General features: G+C 40.7%; 1 long non-coding RNA gene and 1 pseudogene across 1 annotated transcript; both read left to right on the top strand.

Annotated features, from left to right (window-relative positions):
• The first annotated feature begins 1,233 nt into the window (after positions 1–1,233).
• Positions 1,234–2,309, top strand: LOC116928470. The gene is made up of 2 exons (XR_004397226.2): positions 1,234–1,771; positions 1,929–2,309. It is a non-coding gene; the product is annotated as an uncharacterized LOC116928470 (long non-coding RNA).
• A 6,195-nt stretch (positions 2,310–8,504) lies between these two features.
• The window catches only part of LOC123475339, a 3,328-nt pseudogene continuing 1,934 nt past the window's right edge, over positions 8,505–9,898 (top strand).

Genomic DNA, 9,898 nt, shown 5'->3' with positions numbered 1-9,898 from the left:
GTTCGAATAGAACCTTGTACATATTGGACATAAATTGACGTCAATCGCATAAAATGAATAAAGCCATTATCACAAAAAAAAAAAGAAAAAAAAAGTATGTGGCCTACAAATATGTGAATAGTAGTTCGACATGCTGCAGCTTACTTTTGATGAATGTGAAATTCAATTCAGAGAATTTGTATATACGGATAGGTTGGAATCATTTCCTTCTTTTTCTGGGAGCGGCTACGTCCGAATAATTTTACCATTAAAAATATTCGCTTCTTTTTTCGCATTTGAAAGAGAAATTCAATTAGTGATTTACGTAGTTAATGGCCTTCTTCGCATTGCAACTGTGATGAATGAGTCAGTCAGTGTATATGAGTGTTGTCAGTATGAGCTAGTTTGCATAATGACGCACCTTATATTGGAATTCAACTAGGGGGGGATAGAGTCGTAACTGTTTTCACATTGCCCGTCCCAGCTGCGTCTGTTGGAGTATCCCTTTCATTGTGTTCCGCTTGACAGGTGTGTCGAGGCATGTTACACAAAATGGGGAAACGCTAAGTTACGATACAAATCGTTTTTCAAAAGCCGAGGACACGCAGCCCTGAGCGATGCAACGATAAAAATGTGGACAGTGCAACAAAAAGAATGCGATGTTTAAAAATACTAAATCAGGTCTTCTTTAGCCAAGAGAAGAGTATGAGGTACAAATAAGAGCAAATTAACGTATAGTGGATAGCGTACGTACATTTATTATGGGTTGGCTGTACATGGGGTGACGTGCACGACATAATAATTGATTTTTCTCGTCCGGACCGACTCTTTTGGCAACTCTTTTGGGATTGTTTCAAACATTTGAATTTGTTTTCAAAGACAGTGGACAAAGTTTGATGCTATGTATTTATTTTTTTTTCGAGTTTACCGTCGACAAAGTCTGTCCGAAGGTTGACATACCTTTATAGTGTACAATCCAACAGGAAGTTGCATGCTTTGAACAATCAGTTCTATAATACAATAATCTTGCGTCATACCGCAACCTTACAAACATCCTTTGCAACCTACATATTTTTTTTCAGTTCTCTCCTATTATTTCATTGCAGTATTTCCCAACAACACAAAGGCACGTGATAACATGTTGTGTTTCCAGCATACGGCTGGGATTACACACCTGATGACAGCCACCTTTCACACGCACAGCCTTTTGCGCGAGACGTAGAAACAGATGGCGGTCTGGCATTCGTCCCATCGTACGCAAGTTTACCGTAGGCCTTGTGTATGCATCAATATATATTTTAGAAACAGGTCTAAACAAGAGAATGAAGTCGACCTCATAAGGTTTGCGAAGCTCTTCGTGTTGGAGAACGAAAGGGGAAAAGTTTGGCTTTTTATCGAATGTCTGGTTGTTTTCACAGCTGCATGTTAGACAATACAAAGACAGTGGTGAAAAGAAGCCAACAGAAATAAAACAAAATAAAAGGATGACACAAAATATTGGCAAGCGTGTTGGTATGTTTTATTTTGATTATTTTTTTTTAAATTTCTGATTGGCAAACCTCAACGAGTCCCCCGCGTTGTCGGAGTGCTATTTGTTGTCAAGTCATTAGCTCCGTCTGTGTAGACTGCACGATGTCCGGGCATACAGACAAACAAACGGGTTAGAGGCAGCACTGTAGTGTCGCACTGACTATATAGACTCCGCTTGTGTGCCTTAAATGCGGGACGTGTATATACAGCCGGCGGGACAAGCGTGTCGGATTTGAAATGAGCTTAGATTCCTGTATGTCTTGTAAGTAATGGCAATTTTTGTTTTACTTTTCATTTTTTACGCAAAGGAACCTAAACAAATACCGTGTACAGTGCGTTGGCATTTATGTAGAAATCCTGTGGTAAGATTGAGACTTGCTGCTTTCATCTTTATCTTTTTGTTCGTTGTCCCACAATAGCGTTCAGAACGTGTTCGTGGAACATGGCAGCTTAGGCGAAACGGCAATCAAATGAAATCAGCATCCGCATAAACGTTTGAGGTTAAAGGCTCAAATGGTGGCGACAGCAACAGCATTCGAGTTGCGAACAATTTGCCGAACACACACACACAAAAAAAAAGAAATATTTGCATCACAGCTCTTGAAGTTGTGTATGAAAAGAGACGATGCCGAGAATTCAATCGAGGCTGTGTAAAGCGATTGCTTTGGCTTCAATGCAAGGATATTTCTTTATCTTATTACGATTATTTACTTTTCCCTTTTGAAAATGTTCATTTTTCCCTATTTGAATTTCCATTCCCGTGAAGATTGTGACAGTTGAATAAACGATTTAATCAAGAATCGTCACGATTTTTTTTTCGTTCATCTTTCTGCATTTTATAGCGCCAATAGAGATGGAATAATTTTATGCGATTGCTTGTGTAAATATATTTGTATTTTACATACATTAAAGGCTTGCAAATGCACCGTCGTCAAAGGGTGTTAAACTGCCGAAAGATAGTCAAACGAAAGGAGGCACATAGTGATGAGAGAACGATGGTGTTTAACATTTCAATGCGAGCAACTCGGAGTCGTATGGCCAACCTTTTAGGGAGAGGCTGCAATAACGTAAGCCGCACGAGATGGAGAATAAGTATGAGGAAGTAGAAAAACACGGAAATAAAGGGCGAACCACAGAGAAGAAGGGAGAAGGAGAGAGGAAGGAAAAGAAGGCGAAAAAGAAGACTAAAAAATAGAAGGATGGAGAAAAGAGAACAAATAACAAAATCGATATCGGCCCGTACGCGGAAACCATCCAGCCGACTGTCCTATATTTTCCTTGACTTCTCTTTTTTTTTGTGTGCCATTTCTTCCGCTTCTGCAGGACCCGCTCGATTGCAACAATGGCATCCGTGGCGGCGCCAGGCTCAATGACGAACACCAGAGCCGAAGCGTGAGAAATATAATCATCATAGTAAAAAATGATGTGCTAGAACTACGTGATTAAGTAGAGAGATTTTTATGTCTTGAAAGACAAGTTGATGGAACTGCGGGACTAGAGAAATGGTTGGCGGAAACATCAAAATCGGCAAGCGTTCGTCATTTCTATGGAAATGAAATAAAACTTTGTTATTCAATTTAGAAAAAAAAAGAGGTTTCCTTTTTCTACCGAAAATTCTATGTCGCTATTGTTTTCGATCAAATCGAAAGAAAAGGGGTGCAATTTTTATTTTTACGACGCCGGGAGAAATGAACGGCACTGTCGGTCTGTCGTCGTCCATCCGTTTCTGATGTGAAACGCATTCCGCATGACCGGCGTGAGTGCTGGTCGCCCTCCCTGTTTAGATGCCGTACATGCGGGATATCGCTTCGAACGCATTGCGGTCTGTCTCTGGGTCATAAGAATACGCCACGTGTCTTCTAACCAGCTGTCTCCAACAACTCGGATACATGCATCGTGGATGTGCATCCTCGTTTTCAGCACAACAACACCGACCGCGAGTTTTAGTTCATTTAAATGTAATAGCTAGCAAATTTGCAGTGCTGTTTACCAGATTTTCGAATGAGATTAGTTGGCCAAATAACATTCGGCCGCAATTTGGACAGTATCGCTATCGTAGCCTGGGGGCTATTAAGCGCAGAAATTTGTTTTTCTTGTTCGCCATGCTCGGCATGAAGAATTGCGCTGGTCTTGTCTGGACTTTGACATGGAGAAGAGGCAAGAAAATTCATTGCAATTTTGCGTTCATTTTCGTTACTTAATGTCGCTTTGAAACTGTAGATATAGAGTATACATGGTGTTCTTTCTATAACTCCTATTCTTACGTCACAGATAAATTTCCCTTTTTATCTCGTGTTCCAAACAATTTGCAACCCCAATAACTGTACGTCTAATGGCGTCTAGGGGTTTCCTGGAATTATTTCCTCGAATCCAATCTTCTGCTTACAGACATTCCGTATATATTTCATCCAGTTACTCTCTTTCTTCTCCGTCTGACTATAGTGCATCACGAAACACAGGGATATCACGATTCTCTACGTTAACCTCTTTCGCTGGCGGTCAAGTCAACAGGCTAACTGTTCACGTCTTCAAATTCATACTTCACTTGGAAACAATACTTAATAAAATCATAATAATAATAATAGGTCATTGTGCTGAAATAAATCAATACTGGTCGCCTAGTCAGTTATATGCAAGATGCCGGAAGCCAAGCTGGAACGCGTGTTATTCAGGGGATGCGTCACGAAGACCGACACGTCGACCGGGAATGAGATTGATGCAAAAGTTAGAGGTATTCAAAGAATGTGCAAAAGGTGAAGGCAAAACTTGTTTTCAATTCTTCTCTAATTTCCTCTATTTACTGGGCGGACGCACTGGATGCGTAACCAAATGATTCAACCGCCGTTTTCAGTGGAACGTTTACTGTATGTATACGAGCCCATCGCACATATTCAGCAAGAATGGTAGTGGAAATTAAAAAAAAAAGAATAAACAATAATAATATTTTCATCGCTTGTAGAATTGCTTTTTCCTCATCGCCATTGTTTTCAAATAAAGTTCATCGTTGATGCGTTACGAGAAACGCTCGTGCAATCTTCATGAAACTCCCGATTTTTTAAAGGCATACGGACCTTCCAGGCAGTTATTAATCATTACCCCCCTTTTTTTTTATGGTGGAAGGAGATGATGACTTAGAATTAATTCATGTACATCTTAATTTACTATTTAAATGAGAGTGTTGACCTTAAGCGCGTAAATATAAAATGTGATGTGCGTGTAGGTCTAATGGTCTACGTATACTTTCTTCTTCCATTACATTCTTTTTTCAGCTCATTGTCCACAAGTTCTCTGAGTTGACCTTCTCGTTCTGAATATAGCATCTCATTTGATTTGGATTCGTTTTTTTTTGTTGTTGTCGTTTACCTTTTGTTTTGTTTTGTTTTTTCTTTCCGGCTGTTGAAATCCCACTGGAACGCGTGGGAGGCAAGCAGTATATATACCCAAACAACGTCAACAAATAAGGGCAGATCGCGTGGGTGTGCGTCCACATATGTAGAGAGCTGATTTTTTTTCTCTTTTGTCAGGTATTTTAATACCCCATTTCACGTGGAAAACCAAGTGTATACAGAGAGCTAGGGCGTCGAATAAAGCATCTCCGACGCGCGCACATCAAATGCTTTTGGCTCTCTGTTTCCTTGCAGATCATAACCACACGGAAAAGAAAAAAAGAAAAACGGAAAGAGGACACGCCTGGCACGTCGAAGGTCAAATCTTGAACAATCCCATCTATACAGTTGCTCCACTATAGGCTTGGCGTAGAGGTATACAAAGATTATCGACTGGGCCGCTGCGCATTCACGGGCCTCGCTATTATACTTTGTCTTGCTTATATAGGATCTCGCTTTTTTCTTGAACACCCATGTTGCTCTGCTTTTCCATTCGTTCTGAGACTTTACCGTAAGGCCAACCCACTCTATAATATATATGACACATAACCTCTGTTATTTTCCACGTGATTACGGTTCCCGTTCTCTCGCTATATATTACCTTTTTCCAGATTACCGCCCCCTTTTTCCCCTTCATTGCTAATACTCGTTGCGTTTAGGTTTAAACGCCTCCGTCTTTTTGGCAGAGTATATTCACAAGACTTTAGCCCTTCGCTAACGAAGGCTATAACTTTTTCCAAAATAAAAGGGGGCGTTAGCCAAATGCGAAAAGTCAAGTGAAAACGAACCTCGCACGCCAAACTCTAAAACAGCGTCAACGAATATAAAAATCACGTCAACGTAACATCGATCTGTTGCTCAACGCGTTTATTTCAGATCCCCATCTTTTAACATGGCGATGTGCATCATCTGTAAGGATTGCATACCCACAAGGTATTAAGAACTGTCGAGCCGTATATAGGGGAAATAAAAAAGAGGCTTGAAAGCTAGATGGTAATAGGATTGATGTAGTAGACCATAAGGACATTCATGTTTCCTTTTTTTCCCCATCTGCAATGCAAACGTCTACATTTTAAAAAATGCCTTTCACGAGCGGATTTGATAGCCAGGCTAAAACTCGGCATTCACGACAAGCGAATGCAGCGTCTTGTGAATGCTGTCAGCCCGATGCATGTCTTTGTCTTTAAATTATTATTATTTGATTAGATTTCGTAGAAAATAAATAGCAACGAAAGTGTATGTTATGCAAGTTCTGGCTACTCTTCCCGAAATTAATGAGCTATAGTTTCTACACAACAGTTGCGCAGCAGCAGGAACGCACTCCCTTCTAATGAACCATCGAATATTCATATAGGTCGTCAGTTGCTGGAGGAAAGTTACATATTGCTCTTCTTGTGAGCGTTACATATTTCGAGTTCTGCAAGACAAGACGAAATTCATCAGCGACGCGATAAAGTCATAATAATAAAGTAGTTTTCACTGTCTATCGTCTTTTCTCGGATGAAATGGGCTATTAAGTTACATGAAAAAGGCGAACTGAGACTGCGGTATATGCATAGAGGGAAATGAGAGAGAAGTGCGTTAAACGATTCTAATTAAATATTGAATGTTTGTTTTATTTTGCGGGTGACGGGCCGTGATGATGAGTGGGCGGGAAGTAACAAGTTTTTGGCACCTAAACAGAATTTTTTTTTGTTTCTGTACGGATGCAACGGTCGAGAAAAACAGAAAAGTTGCCAAATCGATCCAGTTGGTTAATCCAGCAGCGCAACGTGTACGCCGTTAGCTGACTTGCTCACTACTCTTAGAGATTGATGCTATATTTCGCTTGGAGGAAAAAGAAGAAGAAAATCTGAAGTGATCGATTGGGCAAAGAATAACTAAATATAGTATGTATTTAAAAAAAGGGAAAAACAAGAAAAAGAGCTCACGTAATCCATGACGACAGGGCTAGCCAGTATTTACTAGTAGTCGAGCACTGTACCATCAGAGGCACGGCTGTCAAAGATATCAGTCAACGAAGCAACAGACTACCATCGAAACTCAATTTGCTGAACTGCTTTCGCATATCGAGAGATAAAAGAGCGAGTTTTATCCGTTGTAAGAAATAGCTAGTCGTTTCGCTTTTTAATAGAAACTCGCCAAAATTAAGCTGCAATCGCAGAAATGGATATTTTTCTATCCATTTCCATTCGAGCGCATATCAATTTCGAAGCTTATTTAAGATGATGCGATAAATAGTTATAGAAGACGGAGATACCTCCATCGTGACTTGATTGCCTTTTATGTCTGAGTGAAAAGTCAATGAGACCGAAAAAGGTACTGGAACAAGACGTTTATATAGAGGCCGTGGGTTAATGCGATCATCTCGAATAATAATTGAAAGTGCAGAAACTATTTGGATCTTTTAGACGCGCATCAGATAATAGATCATGAATCATGTGTAGACGTTGCCATGGAGACGATGGCGCATCAGTTTCAGCTGTCTAACAGCTCATATAGACTATGGAATTTGACCTGACATCATTTCAATCGATGATCTTGGATCGTTAACGTTCTTTATTGACCAGTAGGCATCGATGTTGGCTTGTACATTATTTGAATTTCCTCCATCCTCAATCTCGTTCCTGGAGAGGGTCGCTAAAGGATATAACGTTATATATACCATTTCATAAATTGCAAGTTCTTTAACAGAGGACGAAATACGTTCTTACGACAGCATCCATAAGCCATGGTCTTATGAATTTCCTTGTTTATTTTTACGACTGTAATACGCGTGCATTGCATTACGCTTTAGCTGTATAAATTCTATATACACATCGCAGCCCGTCGTAAAGATTCAACCGTCTTGATATCAACATTTTTGGATGACGTTCGAAGCTGATGAAATAGGCAATTCGAAAAATAAAAAGATCGGATGCATCGCATAAAAATCTGTGTATTTTTCGCTGTCCTTTTCCTCCCCTTAACATGAGATGCATTTGAAGTCAGTAAAAAAGAAACATGAGAATATGGAATCAAATAGTATCGCAATATGTCCGCTTCTCCAAATGTTGGAAACTCATGTGCAATACACTTGTGTCGTCATGATGTATATCATTTTACACTGCCAAGTGGCTCGCATTGTGATCGGAGAACAGCCCGGAATTCAATTCATGAACGCGGCCGCTATCAAAGCACTGCCATTGGCTTCGTTTCCAGCATTTAAAACAAAATGCAGCTCTTTTTGGTTGTTTCAAGACTAGACATGCATGGCCAGATGAAGGGCAAAATTTGCTGATCAGTTATTCGATATCCTTCTTGTTATTTTAACGAGCAACACGACACATATAGCGATGTGTTCAGCTATTATATCAGTTATGTTGCGCATACCAGGCTATGCATTCCCCCCATTTTTTTTGCAATTCAGCCGAAAAATTGTATATGGGACTATAAGAAGTTGACGGCCTATAAACTTTTTTTTTTCCTCATGACTCATCGCTTTTTATTTTATTTTATTTCGTAGACCTAGCAGTAGCAAGGAATTGGCTGTGATGGAAACCATAGATTTTCTACTGCTGATGTTGCCGAGGATAAACGGGCAGGAAGAAAATGGGCAGGAAAAAGAAAATGGCCGCTTTGGCTTGGGACGGTTTGTTTTCGTGTGCCAACGGAGACGCTGCCGTGACAAACGGGGGCAACGGTTACCATCAACTCAAAAGAGTGGGTTGGTGCATGAAAAAAGGAGGACACAGACGTCGAAGACGCTGTTCAAATTCTGAATATCATTAGGCAAAGATATGCGTCCCCGTTTTTTCGTTGGCTCGGTTTTCATCCGCCCAATGTCTGCTAGTATATGGTGACCAGCCATATAGGTATATAGTATATCTCAAGCGAAAACAACGTAGTCTACATATACTCCCTATACGTATAGCACAAGACGAATACGCAATCAATTCAAATCTCCCGGCGACGTCACCTACAATGTAAACCCCCCGTTCACGCTGCTGGATAGAACGGCGGCCTGTCTCGTTTCTCCAACACATCGCAAGAGCTCCTGTTGAAATATCGATCAATGATGGGGGAAACACACACACACGAGGGAAAGCAAAAAGAAATAAGAAGGATCATTTATATTGGCAGCGACGATATATCCTGCGTCTTCCGACAGCGCGAAAGCCTTTTTTCTCCCCTCATTCTTGAACAAGTCTAGCAGCCTAGCTCTCTCACGTTCGCTTCACTCTCGATTTCTACGAAATTTTTCGTCTCAGGAAGAGACTTTGGGCCAGTGATATACGTCGTTCTGTTGCCTGGAGCTCGTTGGCAGCCGCCTATGGCGGAAAACGCGAGCAGATACGCCAGTCAACAACCAATCTCCGAGATGAGGTAGTTTCGATCGATTAGTTGTGCGTATCTCTCTAAATGCGTACCATATACCTACATATATACACACGTATATAATACACGCTATAGCTAACAAACCGCGGGGGATGTCAGGGGGTTTCATTTAGGGAAGGAGTTTGTTTATACACCGCCAGTAACGTGAAAGGCAAGAAAGAACAAACGCATCAGCAGAAAATGGGTTCAGTTAATGACGAGGAGGAAATGATAATTCTTTCTTTGTCTCTTTTTGCATTGACATTTGTTTATTTTGCGGTTGATTGTGACATGTTCAACATAATATAGTGATCCTTGTATTGACTTTGGAGTCCATTTTTCAACGGGACAAAGACTATCGCCAGCTGTGGACAAGTTCGTTTATAGATGGGCAGCTGACAAACTAATTATCTTTCGATTTGGATGGTGTGACAATTCGATTGTCTCTCGATTGTCGTGTTCTGACGAGGCGGGAATTCGTGTATGGACAGCTGCACGACATATCGCGTTCACTTTACTTCTAATAAAATTACCATATATCTTTGCACGTGAGACGTGTCGTTCATCGACAGGACGTGATTCCGCCTACCTGCGTTTCACCGTGGAGAACCGCAGGAGAAAGTCAGCAATTGAACGAAGTAATACTG

The sequence above is a fragment of the Daphnia magna genome, linkage group LG8 (assembly GCF_020631705.1).
Source record: "Daphnia magna isolate NIES linkage group LG8, ASM2063170v1.1, whole genome shotgun sequence".
In the NCBI taxonomy this organism is placed as follows: domain Eukaryota; kingdom Metazoa; phylum Arthropoda; class Branchiopoda; order Diplostraca; family Daphniidae; genus Daphnia; species Daphnia magna.
The sequence above is the reverse complement of the archived record's forward strand: the minus strand, read 5'-3'. Positions and strand labels throughout refer to the sequence as shown.